We start from the raw sequence: 24691 nt of genomic DNA, 5'->3' as shown, positions 1-24691 counted from the left end.
GTAATACATCAAACACGATCCAATAAAATAAGTAATCAAACACTCTACCATGGATGGGCGGCATATTGAAAAGTGGCAAACAGCTTCCTAAACAAACATGGAACACAGCACACAGACACACACACACACACACACACACACACACACACACACACACACACACACACACACACACACACACACAGATGTGGAGAAGAATGTTTTCCTAGCACCAGGACGGCCCAAGGATGGAAAAGCAACAGGTTTTGCACGAAATTGGAACGGCGAGAAGGTATGGACTAGGGAGAAGGCAGGGACCAGGGAGACAAACTGAAGTTGTGTGCAGCAAGTGACTTCATCCAGAATGAGTTGATCTGTGGCAGAGTGCAGAGGCAAGAGAGAGAGAGTGGAGAGCCCTCTTCGATCAGATTAGACATGCTGTGGCACGCGTCTGTCTCGCAATGAACAGCTCGCAAACCGAGCTCAACTCATCACAAATTGCTATGAAAGTTGAAAGTCAACTTTGATAGTTTTCAGACGAAATGAACGAGCTTTTTACACTTGCTGTCACCAGGTCCAAAATGAGCAGCAGTAAGGAATGTATTGACGGGTAGTTTTGAGGAGTTACAGGACAACTCTAGAATTTTTCATTATCATTACAACTACTCTGATGGTTTTTGAAAAATCTCTGACGGTTTTCAAACGAACTGAAATGAACAACTTCTCACACGGAGACCGAATATGATGTCATTATTAGAGATGATTCTGTCTTACAAAACATCAGCCTCATTTGTAAGACAGAATTTCTATAATAGTTTAAATAAATTGGATCGATTTCTCTATTTCTTTGGGCCGAAACACACGAGGCGGTTTTTTTTCAAACGAGTCGGCCCGGCACGATAGGACAGGAAGCTCTCCAATTGGCTGATTCTTGATAAGGTGCGTATAGACTAATCTGGCAGGAACACGCGCATTTCGCTATTCATCAGCTGATCCTATTCTGATTATATCTGTATCTTACTGTTTCTGTACAATTATAGATATAATCAGCTGATAAAAAGCGAAATGCGCGTTTGTGGCGCATACGTCTGTACAAACCTTAGCATTTGACAGGCAGACATACATGTTCAGCATACAGTAGGTTCAGGCCTACCACTACATTAACTACACAATATTCTGAACCTGTGAACTTTCCATTTCGAATAAAATTTTACTGCGGAAAATCGAAAACGTAGAGATTTCGCAATATAGACACGCATGAGAACGATCCAAAAAAGGTACAGACACTCTCCAATATCTCTCTCTACTCTCACATACCCTCTTTCTCTCAGTGCATCACTCCCTCCTTCCCTCCTCCCCTCCTACAAACCATTCGTCTCATCACTTTGCAATGTAAGGTCCACCGCGGATCGAAAAAATTAATTACCATAGCATGTAAATGCAGGAATCAAAAATGGAAAAACCGGACTGAGCGCGTGACAAAATTGAAAAAAGTAAATTATATTGGCCGGGATTTGGCAAAAATGAAACTGGCATAGCACATATGCAGCGTTCCAATTCCCCCCGAAAAAAAACGAATACAGCAGTGGTGTAAGCGATAGCATGGCATCCTCTATATACGAATGACCGCTTGTTTTACTTGTGCTAAATTGGTATTCTACATTCAGCTTGGATGAAACAGAGGAAAGCACCACTATTAGGAAAACGAATTGAGGTTGAACGAGGGAATGGTTGGAAAGATAACAAAAATTGAACAAAATTGATACATTTTTGTAACATTCTATTCCAGTAGATCAATTAGTATTTTCATGACCAAAATAACCTAAGTCCTGTCACAAAACGTTATTTTATGAAATGTTGGAGGTTTATGGTGCCCGAAAAACAGAGAAAATGACAGCAAAAGTTCAAATAAAATATGAATATTTTCAGGAGCAGATAACTGGAGAACTATATCAGATATAGGAAAACATAACAGGGTTAATCGAAGAAAAGTTACTTGAAGAGAATTTAATTTGCTTCAATTATGTATACGGTAAACTTATCGGTGAGACGCTAAGTCAGATGATTATGACAGAATTGTACATTGAAGGTACAATACTTCATAGACTCTACTGTCTAATCTAAATATTTTCTAAATATTAATACTACTCTAAATATGAAGCATATTCATAGATTATGAATGGTAGTGTTAACTACTCGTATAGGAAATGCGATCAGTTAATATGTTCTCTCATTGGTTCATAGACAATTTTTTGGACCAACAACTCGACTACTTGTAGGCTATTTACATAGCCACCTCTAATACAAGGCCCTGTCCTACGATATTGCAAAGTCGCAGTATAGGCCTAGAATCTAATACATGATTGGTGGAAAAGATCAGCTGGTATTTTTAAAAATCTTTTTCACCTCTAATACAAGGCCCCGGCCTACGATATTGCAACGTCGCAGTGTAGGCCTAGAATCTAATAAATGATTGGTGAAAAAGATTTTAAAAAATACCAGCTGATCTTTTCCACCAATCATGTATTAGATTCTAGGCCTATACTGCGACGTTGCAATATCGTAGGACAGGGCCTTGTATTAGAGGTGGCTATGCTATTTATGTTAAATCAGTGATTCATCTCCATTTTCATGACTTACTGTAAAAAATACTTTGAATAATATGTCTGCAATCCAGATTATCAAATTTCTTTAATTTATCTATTCATTCGTACATGCAGAAAAAATCAGCAGCACTATAGTGTGTAGCAGTAAAAGACTTCACTGTGTCAATAATATACTACCAATAGTCATCTTGCTCTTTGTGTTGCAGCAGTTAAACCCACCATATTCAAATATTCTATTCAAACTTCCGTACAGCAAACTGACGCTTGTGGGCCTCAGCCTCCTACAAAAAACAGGATTTTTTGACCAACACCCCGATTTTTCAACGATGGACATCTCTTATTTTGTTGTCATCGTTTATTCATCAAAACCCGAAAAAGTTACGATCAATTTTTTTGTCGCGGGCGAATGCTGCAGCGCGCGAATGAAACTGAAACGAACAGATTTCGCGTCACTTTTCCGTTTGGTGTAACAAAAAAAGCGCCTCCCTAGTTGTCCTACACGGGAAAAAATGATATAATACATAGTTAATAACCCCTCAGCGCCCAACCCACGGTTGGGGAAGGTTGTACCCTACACGAGTAGAACGGAAGGTTTGGGAAGGAGTATGAGGGGTTTTTGCGAGGAAGCAGTCAGTAGTGGAGAAAACTGACACATGCACACCAACAGCAAGCGTTCTGAGATGCTTTATGGCTCTGTTATGGTATATGGTATATTATGTAGCTACTAGCTTACTGCTCAACTTGCTACCCTCTCCTCAACTCTACCTGTTCTTTCCAGTCAAACTTTTCATCTCTGATCACCACGTGCCACGTGTCAAAATCGGCGAGCTTTTGACACGAAATTGTCTGACTTTATAGTAGATTTTAAGTGTACCGTATGATAAGTTTGAATAACTACTTACAAAAAATTCAATGAATGTTGGATCAAATTCTTATCTGGAGAAGAACCAAAGTAATAATTACTGTATTAGATTTTCTAGATAAAAAAGCCTAGCTAAACTTCAAAAATCTATTAAGAGTTTAAAGAATGGATATAACCTTCTTCTGTTCTTGATAGAATCTCCTATACTCGATTAAATTATAACTTGGATTAAATAAGTTCAAAGCTTTGATTAGACTCTGATTCCTTGATTTGAACGATTCGCTTCAACATTAAACCATAACTCTTTAGTTTTAACATGTACGTAACTGTCACATGGTTAAACTTTATGGTTGCTATGGGCAACCAACTTAATGATTACTTTGTTTACTAGTAGTTCTGTGAACAGTAGACCTCACGCAGTATTCTCATCCACAAGTACCTGATTGAAACTACAGACCTTATGGAAATACAGCAATAGACTGGCTTCTCCACACATCTGTGTAATCACTTGTCAGCTGATTTATGATGAATAATTCTATAGTCTGATGTTTACTCTAATATTGGCGTATGAAGGAGGCTCCTTTTTCCTTTAATATTATCCTTGAAATGCAAAATTTCCAAAAACCTTGTATATACGTCGACGCGCAATTAAAAAAGGAACATACCTGTCAAATTTCATGAAAATCTATTACCGCGTTTCGCCGTAAATGCGCAACATATAAACATTTAAACATTCAAACATTTAAACATTAAGAGAAATGCCAAACCGTCGACTTGAATCTTAGACTTCACTTCGCTCGGTCAATAAGTTAATCAGTTTTTATTCAACTATATAATAAAACTAGCCGATAGGCTCGCTTCGCTCGCCATATCCGTCTAGCCAGGGGGCTCCGCCCCCTGGACCCCCTCCTGGATCGTCCAAAAATGAGAACAGCAGGCTAGCTTCGCTCGCCTGTATTTTTCATTTGTAGGACGATCATATGTTAGGACGATCCAGTTGGGGTCCAGACTAAACGTCTGGTTAAACGGATATGGCGAGCGAAGCGAGCCTGACGGCTAGTAGTATAATATTCCCAGGAATAGCTCTGATTGAAGTAGCATTGCCCAATCAATTTTTCCGCGATAAATACATTTCAATCTTCAACTTGGTGCCAACCTAAGAAAGTCAACTCAACTTAATGCCAACCTGACAAAATTATTAATTTAGTTACCAGTTAACAAAACTGTTTCGAAGAGGTACTCTCTCTAGATTATAGTTCTATATTAACATATGGTATGGACATTTTTCAATTATAATTAAGAGAATCAGAAGAATATACATGCTAAAAGACGAACTATAAACCCTTAAAAACCACCCTTAGAGTTAAAATATTGCCAAAAGAATTCTTAGTGCGCCTCTAAAGGGCCAACTGAACATACCTACCAAATTTGAACGTTTTTGGTCCGGTAGATTTTTAGTTCTGCGAGTGAGTCAGTCAGTCAGTGAGTGAGTGAGTGCCATTTCGCTTTTATATACAGGGTGATTCTTAATTATGGTAAAATAATTTAATAGTAGAGGTAAAAATAAGAAAAAAAGTTCTTATAAACATATATCCATAAACGCTTCACTAGCGAGCTATACAGGGTGAAAGATTTCGCCCGGAATTCAGTTCCTCTGGAGAAATATACCGATACTGAATTGTTTGGGGACTAGTTTTTGAAAAAAATATGGTGGATTCATATGGAAAAATATCTGAAAAATTGAATAAAACTAGTCTGGAAGCTGTAGTGTGAGTAGTTTTCGAGAAAAAAGTTGAAATATGCAAAAAATCTAAGTAGAAAAACACAGACTTCTACGTTTGATGCCCAATAACTTTCTTTAATGACCAATAAACGACCAATTTTTCGCAAAATGTATTCTTATGTAGTAGGCTACATTACACCACAAAAATTTGCTGTTTTATGAGGAGAGAACTAATAACTCATCGGTTGTAGCTGATTGAAAATAAAATATTAGGTTCTTAATGAAAAGTTTCATTTTTATATGAAAGTAACATATCTAAATGACATTAAACTTATACCAAAAGACTAAAGACGATGTTCAAAGTGACCTCCGTTGTTCTGAATGCATATGTTAAGACGTCTTCTCATCGATTGTCGGACCCGTTCAAATATTCCAGGAGTCTGCTTTATCAAAGCTATTCGAAGCTATTCAGTTCAAAATCCTTAATCGGAGTTCATCAATGGTATCAATCGGAGTATTGTATACTAAGGTTTTCAAGTGTCCCCTAAGATGAAAATCCAAAGGATTTAAGTGTGGCCGGAGCTCCAGCACACTTCAGTGTTGCTGTTGGTGAACACGAACACCTGAATCACAGCTTTCCAAATGAATGGATAGGCCGAGGTGAGCCAGTACCATGGCCAGCTAGGCAATTTTTGTTAAACCCGAAAACGAAATTGCAGGACCAACACAAGGATAGTACTATTCTATCATAGTGGATTCATTCACCAAATCGACTGCACTAATTTCCACTAAAAACACGTCTTCAGAATGGTGTATCAAGGAACTACAACAACTATTCGCCACATTTGGCCTACCCTTGGTTTTGATATCGGACAATGGAAGTCAATTCACATCATTCACTTTCAATAAATTCTTATCTGCAAACGGAGTGATACACAAAACAACGGCACCTTACCACCCATCTTCCAATGGGCAAGCAGAAAGATATGTTCAGACCATAAAGAATTCATTGAAGGCAATGGAAGATGAAAAAGGAAAACTGTAAGTTAAACTCTTCAGGTTTCTTATGCAGCTTAGACAGTCAGCCAATGCAACTGGATCGAACGCCTACAGCTTAATGTACGGGAGAGTTATTGGGACACGCCTAGGACTGCTGCGGCTACGGTCTAATACAAGAGCAGGAGCACTCGAAAGAACTTGAAGAGCCAGGCGAGAGTTAAGGGTGGGAGACAAAGTACAGGCACTAAATTATTCAAATCCACGACTGAAGTGAAGCTTTGGAGAAATAATTGTAAGAGAAAGTAAACTTCTATATAAAGTGAAAATGGAGGATGGTTCAATATGGAGAAGACATACAGCTCCTCTAGTGTGCAATTTGAGTGGGGAGAAATGTCACATGGTTACACTTTATGGTTGCTATTGGCAACCAACTTAATGATTACCTTGTTTATAAGTTATTCAGTTTGTATTCAACTATATTAAAATGGATGTTAATTGAACTATGTTCAATATTATATTATTCATTACTTTAGAACATAACAGTAACTTACATGTATAAAGAAATTTTATATTATCCAATCTGTATGTATACAGACTAATTTCCAGAATCATTAAGAGAAAAAGAGTTTTTTTTCAAAAATTAAAAGAATTGAAGATTTTGCATGTCTTCATTGGATTCAATCAGTCTGAAACAAAGTACTCAAAATTCCCATTTCTAATCCACCATTTACAAAGTTCCCCATTTCTAATCCACCATTTACAAAGTTGATCTTGAAGATTTCCACAGTCAATCCACAACTGCTATGGATATTACAACAAAGCTTGAACGTCTTTGAACACAAAACTTGATGATCGAATTCCAGTTCAAATCGAATAATAATCTCAAGATTGCGCTAAGGTTGTAATATCTAGCGGGCAGTGAACAGGATACAACAAACGGTAAATATGTTTAGGCACAGTATTGGCCTGATAGAATCAGTGAGCAAATTGTACGAAATTCAACCGCTGGCTTTCCCAGAGGCAGATTGAAAAGGGGCTGAGTTAGTTAAGTCACTGGCTGGTCAAGAGTGAAGCAGAAATTGCATAAATATGCTGAAGAGCAGAACAGAGAACGCATCCAGATAAAGAGCGAGGGAGAGAGAGAAAATGATTTGGACGAAGAACAATTTAGGACAAGTCATTTTGTGTAGAAGCCTTCAGGGGTGTTGCCGACTTTTCCAAGTACAGTACTTACAGTCTGTGGCCTTAGTTCAAGACTTGACCGACCTGTTGCTCACTCCCCATCACCCTGCTCTCATTCCCTCAGCCCTTTGAGCCTCGTTCGTACTTGCCTCTTCCCTTAATTGTCCATTTTTGTTTCCGACTTGCACAAAAGACAAGATGCCGAAAGGCGTCGGCAATGTCCAAAGTCCAGAACCCTCTTCTTCCAACCCCTTTGTAGCAGCCCCCCCCTCATTAACATCCGTCCACAATCTCAATCGAATTTGCCAGACGTCCCTCTCGTCTTTCAAGTCTCCGTCTACATTCGATTGAACTGGCCAAACCAAATACAATTTGCTCCGACGTCTAGAATTTCAATTCTGTTGCCATTTTTGTCTGAAGAGCTCGCACGCGAATTGTATTTCTCTTGCTTTTCCAGATTTCTCTTTCTGGTTTGCAGCCTTACAACACGTTACATTTGTATTAGAGATTCATGATTAAACATAATTTTCAATCTCCAAGAAACGTTATTTCTGTTGAAAGTTTCTATATGAGTGGAGATTCATGTAACCAGGATTAAAAGTCCCACTTACGATTACTTTGCCTTATTTTATAAGACTTATTGTGAGGCATGATCAAACTAAATATTCGAATCAATCTGAATTGCTGAATGGTTTTGTTCCCCCTTTCTCTTATTTCTTCATTAGTTTCCCTATTAGACTATTCAAGATTTTATTTAAAGATTTCAGATTAGATTAAGAGCAACAAAAACCCATAAATTTAGCATTCACAAAATTATCACTCCTTCGTAAAATGGTTGTAGCTATCTGCCCAGACTACCAATTTCATTTGGTATCAGCTTAGATTGAACGACAGCATCGGACACCAACAATAATCTGCTCAAAGTAAATCTCGATTAAAAATCGATGAAAAGCGTGACAAAATCACGCAATATAGTGTTTGTTGAGCAATTGGATAGATAGTAGCACTCGTTCAAAACGTAATAACAAACAAATTATTCCGAAATTCTAATTCGTCGATTTTAATTGGATTTCGCACTCAGGTCGACGCAGAAGAAAGTGCTGTAACATAAATTAATAAAACAAAAAAGCGAGTAACAAAAAAAACGCACGTCGGAGAAAGATCGGAAAAATCAAATCAACTGTCCGCTGCTCCAGTGGTGGAGGTATTTTATACTGCGACGAGATCGTGTATAGGTTACAACGGAATCTACATACAAACAACAAATGGATCCAATTATGTATTAGACAATCCAACAACGACAAATTCTGCATGTATATGTATGTGTATGTGCCAGCATCAAGACTGGATATAGCGCGGCAGAGAACGCCGCGGCGACTTTTTATTATTATTTTGATCGTAATCGGAAATTGAAGGCAACACCACTTAAAATTCGTCCAATTTCATCGTGACGCCCCCCACTCCTCCCTCCTCTAACAACAGTCCGATTACACTCGGATCAGAATTCAGCACCGGGGACTGGCATGGTGAGATCAAAAATTAAATTTAAAATATTGCGAGCGCAGAAAAATAAACTCGTCGCTACCGTTGCAGCAACGCGCGCTCCAAATGTTTTTCCCCAAACGAATAACAATTAACACTCTCGACTACCACTCACTCTTCCTCACTCTCTCTCTCTCTCACTCACCACGATGGAACTTCATCCGATCAGTCTCTCACAACGTGCCAACCAATAACGCTGATCAGTTTTTACTAATTACGGGTGACTGGCCACATATACACCTATACCACTGTAGTATATAACTGGCAGTGGACAATCAGTCTAATTGTGGTGGCTGCTTGCAATCCAAAACCTGTTAATCGACTAATAACTTGGTCATTTCTAGCTCGAGAAGTAGGTATCAGTACTGATGTCAAATAGAATCGATAAAACATTTTTCTTAATTTTTTTATTTTTCATGAAATTGTAAGGTTGGTCACTTTTAGCTGAAGTATAATATATTTAATCACTTCCAAAAAATTCTAATGAATTATCACAATAGAATATTTATTATAATATGCCTCTTACAGAACAAATCCTTTAGCACAGAAAATATTAATTGAGCATGATTTCTACAGATTTACACGTAGGTACTCGTAGATGATACATTACACAACATCTAAAATTTTCTTAACCTAGAGTAATTTCATATCCCTAAAATTATATTCATCAAGTGGACTCCTACTCTCAAAGTAAAGGTCTAATAATGAAGTGGATCCATATTGGGTAGAATCGAATCTCATTCATGAAGCAAAGGATGAGGACGGGAATGATCGAGTAATTCATGCAGAATGTTCTCCTTCACTTTCATTCATGACTTCTAAGTTTCCGCTTATTTTCATTTTTCATCAGCTTTTCCTTGTGAATTTTTACAAGCATCCCTAACCTAGCCCAACAGGAAAGAAGCCTATAAAAAGAGGCAGGTCAGTGTAGTAAAAGAGAAGCGCTAAAATGCACTGGCATCAATAATTGGCACCAATTAAGAGCAAATCGCTTAATTACATCAACAAGATGAAGAAAATAACAGAGCGGCGGCTGAAAATAAATTGACAGCGTCCAGGTAGAGCTGAATCGGTGCCGGTTAACCGCCACGGTCTGCTAAAGACCGAACTGTAGCTTAATAGATAAAAGAAGGCCATTTCTCGCCTTGGACCTTTTAGCAACAGCGATAAGCAATGTAAACCAAGTTCGCGGAAGAAACATTTGGAGAAATCCCTAACCTAAATTATTTACTGAGAGTGATGCCCACACGAGATTCAAGCTAGCTCGTGAGTAATAATAAGGCTACAGTAAAGACTATCTACAGCTGTAGCCTGTAGGTGGGTTCCGAACCATTGGGAAGCACACTAAAAACGTATCAATAATATTGGATGGTGTCCTCTTTCAACCGTCCAACAGGAATAGCAGGCGGAGATCTGCTGTTCTTAGTCATTAAATGTCACCGCAACCACGAAACCAAACTCACTAAAATCTTAAACCCAAATTCAAACTTCATCAGTTATGCTCCCCATAACCCACGCACAAGCCTGGAAAACATGTGGGGATCACTCTCAGCACAAAAAACATACCTAAGTCAAACTCATTTTCGGTGACTTTTGAGTTACTAATCAACTTATCACTTATCACTATAAAAATTTATACTGATTGAAAAAAGGATATAAGATCTGAGTTCACGAAAACCTTGGCGTTGATGGAAAGAATACTCTGTTCTATCAAACTGAGATTAAATTGAGTAGTTCTCCACCGAACAATCTCACCAAAATCATCTTCATCATCCACTCTCTCACCACACCTCTTCCCACCTGTAACCAACCTTCTCCTTCTCCACTCCAACATCAATGTTATCACAGGAATCCTCCAGCTCCCTATTATCGTCAGTTATAAAATAACAGTATAGCACCACACTGTAATATAGCACACAACAATACATGGACAGTATATACTCTGAAACGCACACACACACACACACACACACACACACACACACACACACACACACACACACACACACACACACACACACACACACACACACACACACACACACACACACACACACACACACACACACACACACACACACACACACACACACACACACCCCAATTCGTGCAATTTCTCAGCTTGTAACAACATACTCGCTCAACAAGGGACCGACTTACTTTGACTAGATGTGTCTGTCAGTGTTCCACCTATCTAAACAGATCGTCGAGTGCAAAGTTATTTCAAGAATGATTGAAACTGACAAGAAAACAGGAACTTGGCGTTGTCTGAGCAAAAATAAGGAAATGTAAACACAACGAAATTCGCAGGCTCATCTGTCTCAACTTGATATATCACAGCGATTTTTGATAAATAGTCGAGAATGCTAGAGTTTACACTGCAATAGTAGATTGTAGATTCTCATTTCACGGATGAATCCAATCAATAAGCTGGGTCTGGTTCCAGTAGTAGCATATACTTATATCAGCCAGTCAAATATACAATTCCTTTCTATTAAATTATAGTATTCTAGTAAGTCATTTTTCAAATAAAGAAAATATATTAGAAAAAATCAGAATTTAGAATTTTCATTCCTATGACTGGAATAATCTTGATCTTGCTTTTGAAATTAGTGTCAAACAGTAGAAAAATAATGAAATATTTCATCAGTTCTGTTCATCAACAATTACATAGAGTTGAAAGCAGTAATGTTTAAACAAATTATCAAATACCAAACGATTAAATTCGCATTGACTAAACTTGACCAACTTAACTAAATTTACATTTATTATCACAAGGAAAAGTAGAATCGAATACAATTTACATGACAAATGTATAAAGAGATTTTGCAATTATTCCCAGTTCTAAGCCATAACGCCCTCTTGGAAAAGGAGGCTTTTTCCCAGACTTCAAACCCACTTATAACATCAATAAGAAGAATTCCAAGTAGAATTCAAATAACTGATAAATAGAATTTTGTACCAAACCCAAATATATATATTATCCGTAAAACATTGGAGAAGGTGATACAATCCTCTATAGATGATAACCACACGCAGCGGTTGCCAGATATTTAAAAAATGGGAGCTAATTGGTAAGTTATAAGGGAGAAAGTGACTATAGATTTGGCAGCCCAGCACAGCACGCAATCGATTGGCCACAATGACGAATCGTTAGCTATTATTTTTAGTTAATGTTGTCAGATTAGTCATGAGCCCTGATTCTGACAGGCATCTATCAGAAAACCCCTCCCACCTCACCACCTTCCCAAAACCGCACCACTCAACTCCCAACTGACACTCCATGTACAAAAAACGACCAACATTAACCACCCTTCCCCCGCGTAATTATCAAAATGCTACCTCCATTTTTTTGCTCTACCTGATTTTGAGTATCGCTGAATTGTGGGTGGAGGCTGAGACTTGATCTATGGATGGACCACGGCTGCATCGAATGTCTAAATAAGAATCGAAATTCTCATTAAAATAAGCTGCATAAAATGACCTGCAATTTCACAAATGAGCTCAAAGAAATCTAAAGAAAGCTAGTTTGGGAAACCTATACTTCAAAACGTTGATCAAAGATGGAATTGTCTCCACATGAAACAAAAAATCACAGGAACATATAATTATATGGATATTTATAATCAAATTTGTGATGGAACCTAACATATCCCCAATGTGGGAACAACTGTTACCAGTAGAAATAGCAGTATTGGAATAATTTATATGGTTTCAGACTCTTGTTGCTCTCACAATCAGGTCAATATACGTGCTAATATTTATGAATAAATGCATTGATATAATTAGGCCACATTAAAGTAGCATACATGCAAGCATAGAATAACTATTATGATCAGATATGAATTGTAATAGGAATGAAGTTGAAATATTTAAGCAAGGTTCCACCACCACCTACAACCCCCCACCCCTCCAAACCAGTGATGACCACGATACTATTTCCATAATAATACAAATGGAACAGCCGCATGCATTGATATTAGGGCCGACGGCAGCATTGAAATTCTCACACGTTTATTATCCGTCGAGAATATTCATGCTCGCCCAATGCATATCAACAAATACTCGCGATTATCGGCACGAATAATAAATTTAAACGAGCGAAAATTGCTTTTTGATGGACGGAGAGGTGTCGACTTGGACAAGATGGTGGTAGAACAAGTGCAGTAGCACACCAGCCATAATTAGGCTCTATTAGTGAGCGGCCCGTTTTCATCACTGATGTGCAGTGTTCACGTTTTTCTCAAATATTACCAAAACTCGTTTAAATGCTGATGTGCACTCACCAACATAAATGGTATGCAGCATTTCAGGTATTCAGGTGTGTGTGTAAGAGAGAGAGAGAGAGAGTGAGGGTGAGAGAGTGTGGAGTGAGTATGTTGCGGCGATCATGTTCACTCACTCATGCCGTACATATGTTTAATGACTCACTTCATGCATATGCGAGCGTCAAAAAATTTTGCACACAATTTTCACGGAGAGACCAGAAAAAAACTCGAGGAAAAATGGAAGTGTGAATTTCCAATGTTTAATAATGAACAATATTAATTGTCGTTGTGTTTTTTACTTGCATTGCGCTAACAGTAATTGCACATGTGCAGCGGTGAGGACTGAGGACAATGGAACCGAGTAGCATAATGGAAAACGGGGGGGAGGCAAATATGAAAAGTAATCGACTAGGGTTGAGGGGAGGGGGTATCGTTGGTTACTTCACGCACGATTTCAACCTGTCGATGTGAGTGTGAATGCAGAAAAAATTGCGCGGGTATTTACTATTAAAAAACAGGCGCTAAATTCAGATATGCAACGACGTTTCCTTTTTAAGAGCTGAATGAAATCGTCAGGCCTATTCTGAAAAACGGGTGTGAAGTAATGGTGGAAGGGTACTGAAGTACTGTTTGTATGGAAGAGGGGGTTATTTGGGAGAGAGAGTGAGAAGAATACGTACAGTAGGGGACAACTAGATGCATAACCGAAGCCTGCATACTGTAGCAACCAGCCTGCAATTTAATATCAACCCCAGGGAGCAATGTGTCCCTCCCCATTTTTTTCAAAAAAGCGCCAGTTTTTAATTTCGTCCACTATATTCTAATGGAAATAAATACCCATAACATACCGTTCCCCCATTGGCACTGAAGGAAGGTGTGTGTGTTATTAACACGAAAAATGAAGTGGAAATGTTCGACAGGGAAAAAAGCGTCACTGGAAGAAGTAGACCAGAAAAATTGCTAATAGTGGTGCATATGCATTTTTGATAGATACTTTTTTGATGGAGCACTCCTGATTTTAATTACCAGTCAGGAGTGTATGACCAATATCCACCGCAAACTATGAACATGAGTTGGCTGGTAGATTGACATTCAAGAAACTCCTTGATTAATTTATCTAGGTACCTCCTGTAGATTCTCAATCATCTTTCATCTATAATTCAATTTCTCCTTACAAACAATCTAATTTGATATGATCTCATCATAAAATGCGAAATGAATTTTCATTTCCATCAGAGAAAAATAAATTATAAGGAAATTGATCATCAGTACTTAAGTAAATGAAGACATTGTGCAACTCAACTTTTGAACTCTCTTCCTAGTGGATATCGATGCATAGTGGGTCAGTATCAGCCTGTAGAACTGTATGCCTACTTTATAAGCAGGTCAATCATAATGCATCTTATCAATAAAAACATGTCTAGGACTCATCATCATTCTCAGAAAAAAAACCCCACTGAAGATGGTTTCATACGGTGAGGAGGAAGACTGATATGTAAAAATAATGTAATCTTTCTGTTTTGTAGTCAAGGTAGACTAATATTATCCACATATAAAGATCATTAGATTATTAATAACCAAATAGGCCTACAACAGTGGAGTAAATTCCAGGTATTCTAGTAAATAATTAATAATTATAATTGTAATTATAATTGTGAAGGAAGAGTTTTGTTTGGATTCGTATTTGGAAATTGATCAATCTAATAAATTCAAAATTGTAGTAGATACATTTTTGGACTCGAAATTGTGTACGAATTATCATTTAAGTTACGTAAGTAGCATAACCTTTAGACTGTGTATTCCAAATTAAGGTTTGAAGCAGTTTTGGGCGAATGCCTGTTGTTTTTACCTGAATTGTATTTGCATATGAATAAATAAATAAATATAAAACTACACTTGGAAGCTATCACTATCACACTATCACTAACAATTGAAAACTCTGCTTCGTTTGTTAGTATGCTATCAATCTAGGTTTTTGTATCAATTTCTACTTACTAGAGATTGAAAATGGTGTTAACCACTGAAACAAGTTATAATAACTATTAGTTGTGCACCTCGCTTTTGGAAAATTATTACTGGTGACATTTTTAAAAGTATTTCGATTTTGATACTATGAAGTTACCAACATCCCAACAGGGGAAAAATTTTCAAGGAAAAACTTTTTCGTTCGTTTTTACTTTTTGAGATATGAGAATAAACTGACAACAGTTCACAAATACAGTGGCTTTATAATGATAAAAACTCACATCCGGGAGTCAAGAGCAATAATTTAAGAAAGCACAAAAGAACCAACATAAGAAAGCAGCAACCGTGTGTGGGAGGAAATTAAATGCAGCAGCCAATTAAGGACAATTATCAAAGTATAAATCATTAGCGAGAGGCATTATTAATATTCATCCTTTCTGACATGGGCCAATGACTAATAAACGGTAATTTATTTAAGATCTTCAAGGAGGTTCCGCGGCGTTATCTTTGAACTAGATCATTCTTTCATTCATTCATTATCACTCTCTCTCTCTCTCCCTCCTCATCTCATCTTCGCCGCCTTCAAAGAGGACAACAAACAATTGCAGGGGAAAAGAAAAGAACCAAACTGGCAAATTGAGAAAAAACTAATTAATAGGCTGTTCGAATAGTAATGAGAAACCTGACAAATTGATACAGCATAACAAATTACTAATTCAATTTGAAAAACTTTTTTAGTTAGAAATTGTTAAGAACACGGGTGAACGGGCGTGGAAATAATTGAGTTATTAACTTAATTTGGAACCAGTAATTGAACAAATAATAATATGGTAGGTCTATATGGTATGATGAGTGGGTGAACGTCATCAGCATATTTTTGAATACAATTGATGTGATTTTTATCGCTAGCGGATTTGTTTACTAATTATTTTTCAACAGAACAAGAGTGAACTCTCTTATCAAGGACAAGGTAAAGTCCTTTAATGTATGCACATTGGATGCAAGTGAGAAATATTTCATCAATCTCAAATTCTCCCAATTTAAATTGATTATGATTGTTGGTTCGAAGTAACCAAAAATTTCCATTGAAAGTTGAAAGATGTAACAGAAGGCTCGGAAAATGAAAATAACATGGTAATTTCTTGGTATACATTTTGGCAGAAGATAGATCTTAAAAAAGTGCCTAAAAATACCTTGATGATAGCCTATTCCAATTTATATTCCGTGAAATTTCACTTAGTCTACTTTCTCAGTAAATTGTAAATTTCCATTTCGTTCTCTATCAACCAAAACAATACAATAATTTTGTTTGATTGGTGGATACAACGCAATGAATCCTCGATTTAATCGAAGCAAATATATCAACAATTCCATAGTGAAACCACATATTAAATTTGAAATTTATTTCTTCATTTCTTGCATGTCCAACTCGATTCCAAAAATCAATCGACACAAATGTCACCACAATTTCATCAATGAGATTAGATATGGAATTGAAATATATCTTTTCATTGTTAGCAGCCGCGACGTGATCCCAAAAATAAATCAACACAAAAGTGACAACAATTATTTGTTACATCGGGGGAGGGGGGGGTGTACGACCGCGGGAGTCCTACAGCATTGACGATGGATGACACGATCGATGTCCGATAGAGATATTACAGCCGCCTGCCAAAAAAATGACCTGGGAATGTCAAAAATTCCATTTGGGGCGGCAACGACGGTTTAATTAAATTTTTATACATCGGTTGCGATTCTTCGTGTTAAGTGGCATTGGTTGTTGGAGCATGCTGGACGAAAAAGTGGACAAGTTTTGGAGCTCTTCCCATCGTCCCTAGGACAGCTTTTTGATTTAGAGGTGACACAACCTGCACTTTGTGTGTATTTCGATGTATGCATGTGTGTGAGTCTCCGTAGATGGTGAGAGGGAGATGGAGATCGCAGAATGTGGAGCAACAAAGTGGAGGAGGATAGTGGATAACCGATGGATGAGAGATGATGGTAATAATAATAGAAGAGAAGAAGTGGTAGTATGGCCAGAAGAACAGAGCGCGCAACCTCAACTGATAAGCACAGGTAGAAGAGATAACGAGAGGGGGGGACTGGCTATCCCCTCCACCGACACGCCCCCAGGGGGGCGGCGCTGTATTCTAGTCCCCCCCGCCCCCGTCTAATAAACGTTCCAACCAGAACTGGCAAGATTTGACCAGGTGCAAGGATTTCACTGACCTTACCCAACGGCAACACTATGTGCACTATTCTGATAAGGACAACGTCACTCTCTCGGTCGCACTGGTGCGAAAGGCGGAGTGATTCCAGTTGCATACAAGCCAAAACACGAGAAAGAGGAAAAAGAGGAGGAGAAGGTGAAAGAGAAATAGGGGAAACATCCCACCGCTGATAAGGGATGCACGGAGAATGACAGCAGTGAAATAATTGGACAAATGTCATTAGAAGCAGTGGCTTCAGTGATAATGGCGACAGTTCGAATGACAAGTATTGGTGCTTGGTGGATATTCCTTTTCTCCTACTATTAATAGAATAATTTGCAACAATAATGAATTTTGATTCTATTAGTAGGATTTCTATCAATATTGTGAAACTCCATAATAAACACTATAAGATATTACAATGATTTTTTCACTTTTTTCAGCCATGCAATCAATTATTATTGATAGGATTAGTGATAGGCCTAACTGACTGCATGTCGGTATGAAAGTGAAAGAGTCGTAACTCATAAACACAAAATGTTAGGTGACATACAGTTAATCTGTACAATTGGATCGCTTGAGTGATACGATGGATTGCCCTTCCCAAAAAACAAGCACTTTTTCAAAAGTAGAGAAGATAATTTATACTTCAATCACATTGAAACATGAATAATATCTGTCAAGAACATTCCTTTTCTGGATTTTGAAACAATTCCTGATCGGAGATGGAAGAAATCTCACGAGAAATTCAAATGGTGGAAACTCTTGAGACTTACCTAATCTGAAAAGGAGAAGTGCTAGAAGACCTCACTGAGTGGATTCAGCGTCCTGATGTAACAGAAGTCCACCACCACCTGATTGCGCAGTTGCAAGTCCTGTACGAGAATCCTAAAACAAACACTAATTAGGCTATTGACACTATTGGTATTAGCTTCTCAATTTGTATATCTCAAACTAACAATCTGTATGTATCACTCATCTATTTATGAAACAGAATAATATTAAGGCATGAAAATATTTCAATAATTAATGAATATTCTGGGTTGTTGTCAAAATATCTCTTGTTTATTTTAAAAATCACAAACATGTTTCAACATCAATCAGTGTGAGAAATTGGAAACTTTGAAATTGTAGGTTAGGATACATAGGTTGTAAAAAAGTTGGAGAATAATTAACCATAAGAGCTTGCAAAATGGTTAAACTGAAATATTCAATAATTGTTATTTGGAAGATATATTTCAGACCAAGATAAACATTCAAACTAAAAACTAAAAACTAATCTAAAACTAAAAACTTGAGATGACAAGAGAACTAGATCTTCACTACTCTGTGAATACGAGTAGCTAGTAGCTCTTCACGCTACCATCAAACGAACGATGCAAAACGATGATCAATGTATTATATTTATATTTATTAATTCACCAAAAATATTTAGAATACAATGTATATACAAAATTAAGCCACGGGATACACCCAAAACGGCTTACATTAAAATACATAATTAACGAAAAACAGTTCAAGTTTGGTAACAGAAATCAAATTACACTATCTCAATTTTAGGATACATTTCTTTTTAAATTCCGGTAAAGAATCTCTATTTATATCACAATTTTCAAACATCTTATCATTAAATAGTTGAAGCATAATTAAAAATGAAGAATTTTGAAAACAATGGTAGGCCTATTTGGTTTTATAATATGAAATGTTCTATTAACTCTGAATGCTGTAGACCTTGGTACAACAAAAAATAACTTTTCAAGCAAATCCGGACAATCTAATAGATTATTACACAACTTATACATAGTGAAGCAACCTTTCTTCTTAGCTCTAAACTATCAAATTTCTCTCAATAACATTGTTGGATAATCTCTAGCACAACTCACACCATTGACTTTATAATAAACATATCTTAAAAAATAGTTTTGAACTTTTTCAATCTTGGATACATATTTTTTAGTTGTAGGAAGCCAAATAGTACAACAATATTCATGTTTACTCCTAATTAAACTGTTATACAATATTTTATTTGCTTCAACACTTTCAAATGACTTTGAGGACCTTTTCAAAAATCCAATAATCTTAAAACTACTACAGTATTGATAATTTTTTCAATATGATTACGAAAGCTCCATTCACAGTTAAAAATGACTCCTAAATCCTGTTTGATGTTAACATATTCTAATGATTGCTGACCTAATTTATATGGAAAATAATTTTTGTTTTTACTTCTTGAAATTGACATAGTCTCACACTTTTTAATATTTAAGAATAATTCATTTTCAATACACCAATTATCTAAATCAGTTTGCAAAAGTAAATTATTATCTTCATAAGATTTAATTTCCTTGAAAATCTTTAAATCATCTGCATATAGTAAAACTTCAGATTTGAAGAGGTTAGCGACGTTATTGATGAAAATAGTGAATAACAATGGACCCGATTTTGAACCATGGGGTACACCTGATTTTGCAATGAATTTTTTGAGGAAAAATTAAGAAAACATACATAAGACTCTGTTATTTGAATAGGAACTAAAAAACTTGACAGTACCATTCAACCGTCCAAAATCATATAACTTGAGTAGTAACTTATCATTTAATAGAGAATCAAACGATTTTTTAAAGTCAGTGTACACTACATCAACAATACTATATCAACAATTATCGAGAGCCTTATTTACAAAATATGAAAAACATAATAAGTTTGATTCTGTACATCGCTGTGGATAAAAACCATGTTGTTTGAAACTGATATAACATTTAGTATATTCAATTAGCTTCTCATATGTAATATTTTCAAAGACTTTAGCTCCACTATTAAGAATGGCTACAGGCCTAAAATTACTAATCTCATTTTCTTTGCCTGATTTAAAAATAGCTTCTTTCGAGAGAAGAGAAAATTGATTGCTTCTAATTGACAAATTGAATATAATATACAATAATGGCAAACTTAGTTCATTCTTCAATTCTTTAAAGGAATACTTAGGTAGGTATACCATCTGGACCACTACTTCTTTTATTCTTCAAATCTTTGAAAGCGTTAGCTACATCTATCTCACTCACACTCCTAAATTATTGAAACCTACAGTTTGATGAAAAGTATTATTATCTTTGAGTAAATCTCCAATATTATATTTCCTCCTTGTACACTGATTTCAAAAAATGACAAAAGCATCTGGAATAATTTTACAATAGTTAAATAACTAACAGTGAGTAGGTTTTTGATTTTGTATTCAAATTTTTCAATTAAGTACAATAGTTTCAAGTTTTTAATTTATTGTAATACATTCTGTGATTCATTTAGAGTATAAAATTAACCTTCAAAATTCAAAATTTCCAAATCATTATTCTTGGACCGAAAATCAAGTGACGAAGCAGTGTGTGAATACATAACCTTAACTTTTGGACAACATTAACATTTTATCAAAATTTTTGGAGAGAAATAGTACAGGCTCAGCTTAGTTTTTCCTCCAATGTCATAATTGTAGTATGATTATAGTGTTTTATTCAATAAATGAAAGAAAGAATATTTTTACCTTCATATTTAACATTACAATATGTCATCCCATTCAACATTTTTGTTTTAGACTTTTAAACATTTTACATGTCTCCAGAAAGAATTTACATCTCTAGAAAATGAATTCTCAACATTCCAATATACTACATTAATTTTAATTTTAATATCTGCACGAACTTCTCTGAAAACTTCATTAAAAAAATGTGATCTCCTTTTTTAGCTAATCTATTCTTCTTCTTGAAAAACCTTATTATTTCGTGAGAAAACCAAATTGGATATTTCTTTTCAGGGCTTAGTGCTTTCATTGGTATACACAGATAAAAAAATTCGAACAAAATTTTATAAAAATATCCAACTGTTATATCTAAATCATCTAATTCATATAACTGACTCCAGTCAAATTCATTCAATAATTTTTCAAGTTCTGACATATTAGCTCTTCTAAATACATAATATCTATTTCTTTGAGGCATATTTTCACGCCTAGATCCTAATAGATTCTAACTTTTATTGTAGCAAATACCATGACTTTCGAAGTAATCTATTTGTAAGACATGAACAATATATTTTTTTCATTTCAATGCTTTAATGCCATTATATAGCTGGAATATTCTAATGAAATTATACAGTTGTTTTATAGAAGAGAATTATCAATTCTTATTTAGAAGAGAATTATCAATTTATTTTACAAAAATGTAATTTCTTGACTGGGTTTGGAACACATAAAGGAATTTGGTTGAAGTGATTATATGAATATTCTTGATTCTTGAAGGACACATAATTAAGATCACAAAAATCTTTTCAGAAGATAGTAAGCTATTGGAAAGGTAGTTGCGCCTCAACAGCCAATGTATTCCAAGCATATTTGCCGGCATAACAATTTGTTCATTACAGGTTAGAGGCAATGCTGAAGGAGCCTACAGGGTGGAGCAGTATTATAGCCCTTCAATCCATACTATTACACTTCTCGGCAACATAATCGAGTCCTACAGAAGCCCAATATAAAAAATAATAATAATTGAGATAATCGATTTGGGCGGGTATGAAACATATAGATAGATATATTATGATGTAGGCATAGTAATAGGTATGAGGAATCCATTTGAATTTCGATTTCCAGAAGATAGAAATCAGACGAATAAACGCTGTAGTGGTTATTTTCAAGCCGCGTCGATTAGTAGCTATGTGCTATACATAGGTTTATAATGTATAGAGCTATGTTTTGGGGCTATGGCCTATCATACCTGCCGCTTTGGTAGCCAATGCCACGATTATTATGATTATTAGTGTTTCGAATCGAGATAGCTGTTGGCTGACTGCCGGAATGTGAAATGATAAATCATCACGCATTCAATGAATAACACCATCATATTTTACGGTACGAAACTGCAATAGGTTTGCGTTCATTCTTCAATGTGCTTTCATTTTGGGGATGAATTCCCCTGTTTGTTGTATTCATAATCTTCCTTTATTTTTATTGTTACTTTCATCGAGAATAGCCTAAGAAGAACAATAAGTTATCATTTGAAAAATTATTGAGATAGATGTACTGCAGGAGTTCACTAAAGATGTACTGGACAGAATCACTGAAAACTGGAGGAAGTAATAAATAGAAACTAAAGGGAAACCACAAGAAATACTAAAGATGTTATACTGCTATTAGAGTTATGAAGCTTTTGTATTCCAACAGCTAAAAAGACGTAGATTCATTAAACTGAGTGTAGACAGGATTACTTCTAGATTTTATACTAAAACTATACTAGAGGAGAGTTAAAAGTTTGTACTGAAAGGAATACTGAAGGAAGTACAACAAGATTTTATACTACAAGTGTAAGGAGTATTAAGGAAAATGCAAGAATTTCTAAAATAAAGGAATATTGTTAAAGATATAATGAACTATTGTAATTGTGTTGTTATGGAAGCAATTTTTGGGAGAAATCCTGTATGCTTCCATGTTTTCCATACATAAATTACTGATTGTATAGAGTACTTGAGTACTGCAAGGGGTATTGAGGTAGTACTGAAGGAAAAATGATAAGGTGTAGGCCTACTGCACGGAGTACACCAACGACTACTGAAAACGTATTATGAAGAGATATTGCATGATTCCATCCAGCTAAGAGTGTGAAATGATGAAGTGCTGCTAGGGAAACTGCAAGGGGTGTACTCAGGTTGTACAATGCACTAAGGTTCCTAAGGGTTCTAACGGGACTATTCATACTCGATCGACTGTACCGGAAACGGACACTGATACTGACATGTGCGAATACAGCTACACTTAGTACCGTAAAGATTGCTGGATAACGAGTACTGAAAAAAGTATTAAAAACCCTCATGTTATGGATTTGATTTGGATATGAACTTTTGGTACAACCAACTATAGGCCTACTGTATTATAGGTGTGACAGTGAAAGTGTAGAACATAGGTACCCGTATTATCATAAAAAGACGTCGAAGGCAGAAGACAAATTTCTATACAGTCTATATTATCTAATTAACACTTGGCACAGAGATGTTGTGGAATTTCTCCATATTATATATTTTCCTTTCAACTTAACAGTCTATATCTTATAGTGTATAATCCGCCTGTTCTAATAACTTCCTTTCTTGATTCTGTTACGATTTGTATTATAGTATATAGCCACTTTTAGTTTTGATTCATGTTATATTTTGTATTTTTGAATCGCACTCACTGCTGGCGAACAAGTTTCACTTATGCCAGAAGTGCCTTTTTATATAAATTTATTTGTTTCTTCATACTTACAAAATTATGTATTATTTATAGTATCTATTATATTTTTAATATAAGTACTAATTGTAAATTGTTATGGCAAATAAAATTGATTTCTAAATTAAAAATAAAGATATTAGGAGCTATTAGATGGAAAAGTCGCTGAATTAAGTGAGTATATTGATAACAGACTGTACCCTGACATCTGAATCAAGGAACAAACTTTTAAACCACTTTATAAAAGCAGTAGTGTGTCTATTAAAGCAATGAATCCATGGTAATATAACAAAGAGCCTTGCAGACAAGCAATTCATGCAAAAACTAAGGAACAAAGGAGCAATAAAACAAGGGAAAATTACATACAACTATTTTCTGTTCTTTTTTTGGTTGGACGCGCACCTAATTGCATCTCTTCACCTCCATACATTACACAAGTGGGATTAGCAAGTAGTAGACGCTTGTGTGTTAAGTTGTAAACGATGCTTCCGAAGAAAACGCAAAATGTGAAGACGTAGAAAAGGAAACGAAGAGAAAGAGAGCGCGTAAAAAAAGAAATCAAAGAATTAGAAAGAATCCCTCACCGTCTCACTCCTTCACTTTTCTGTTCTCTTTTTCTCTTTATCATTCTCCTTATTTCATCAGACTGTAATCCTTTTTATCATAGCTTTTTTGTAGTTACAATATAAAAAACAAAAACCTTTTTATTCATTATCAAAATATTCTCAATTTTCTGGAGATTGCTTTGAAATTCAAGATTGAGGTTTTAGTTATCTATATCAAATATTTCCTAAACAAATAAATTTCTTCCATCCAAGAAAAACTCCTTCAAAATAATAATAATTTCTATACTTTCATTTAAATTCAGACATGACTGTACCTTTTTCTGCTCATTGATTGTTCCAATTGACAACGTATTCCATGTTTCCTCTGTCTTCTTCTTTCACTGGCCCTCCTCATCTTCATCAACATCCCTTCTTCCTTTCCATCCTTCCCCTTATGCAGAGAAATTTTTTCTAACCTTCCACCAATTTACATGTTTTTCCAACTTCATTTGACATTCATTTTAAAATCCAGAATTCTACTCATTGTTTGTCCTTCATTTTCTTCA

At 35.8% G+C, this 24691-nt stretch overlaps 1 protein-coding gene across 7 annotated transcripts in view; it reads right to left on the bottom strand.

The window, feature by feature from the left end:
* The window catches only part of LOC111054325 (protein bric-a-brac 1), a 547242-nt gene that overhangs the window by 359929 nt on the left and 162622 nt on the right, over nt 1-24691 (bottom strand). For all 7 annotated transcript variants that reach the window (XM_039430499.1, XM_039430493.1, XM_039430497.1 and 4 more), the window contains one exon: nt 18113-18224. The gene's annotated coding sequence lies outside the window, so the exon portion shown is untranslated. The remainder of the gene's footprint in view (nt 1-18112; nt 18225-24691) is intronic.

This window comes from Nilaparvata lugens, chromosome 6 (genome assembly GCF_014356525.2).
Source record: "Nilaparvata lugens isolate BPH chromosome 6, ASM1435652v1, whole genome shotgun sequence".
Taxonomy (NCBI): Eukaryota; Metazoa; Arthropoda; class Insecta; order Hemiptera; family Delphacidae; genus Nilaparvata; species Nilaparvata lugens.
This window is presented reverse-complemented; position numbering and strand designations above follow the sequence as displayed.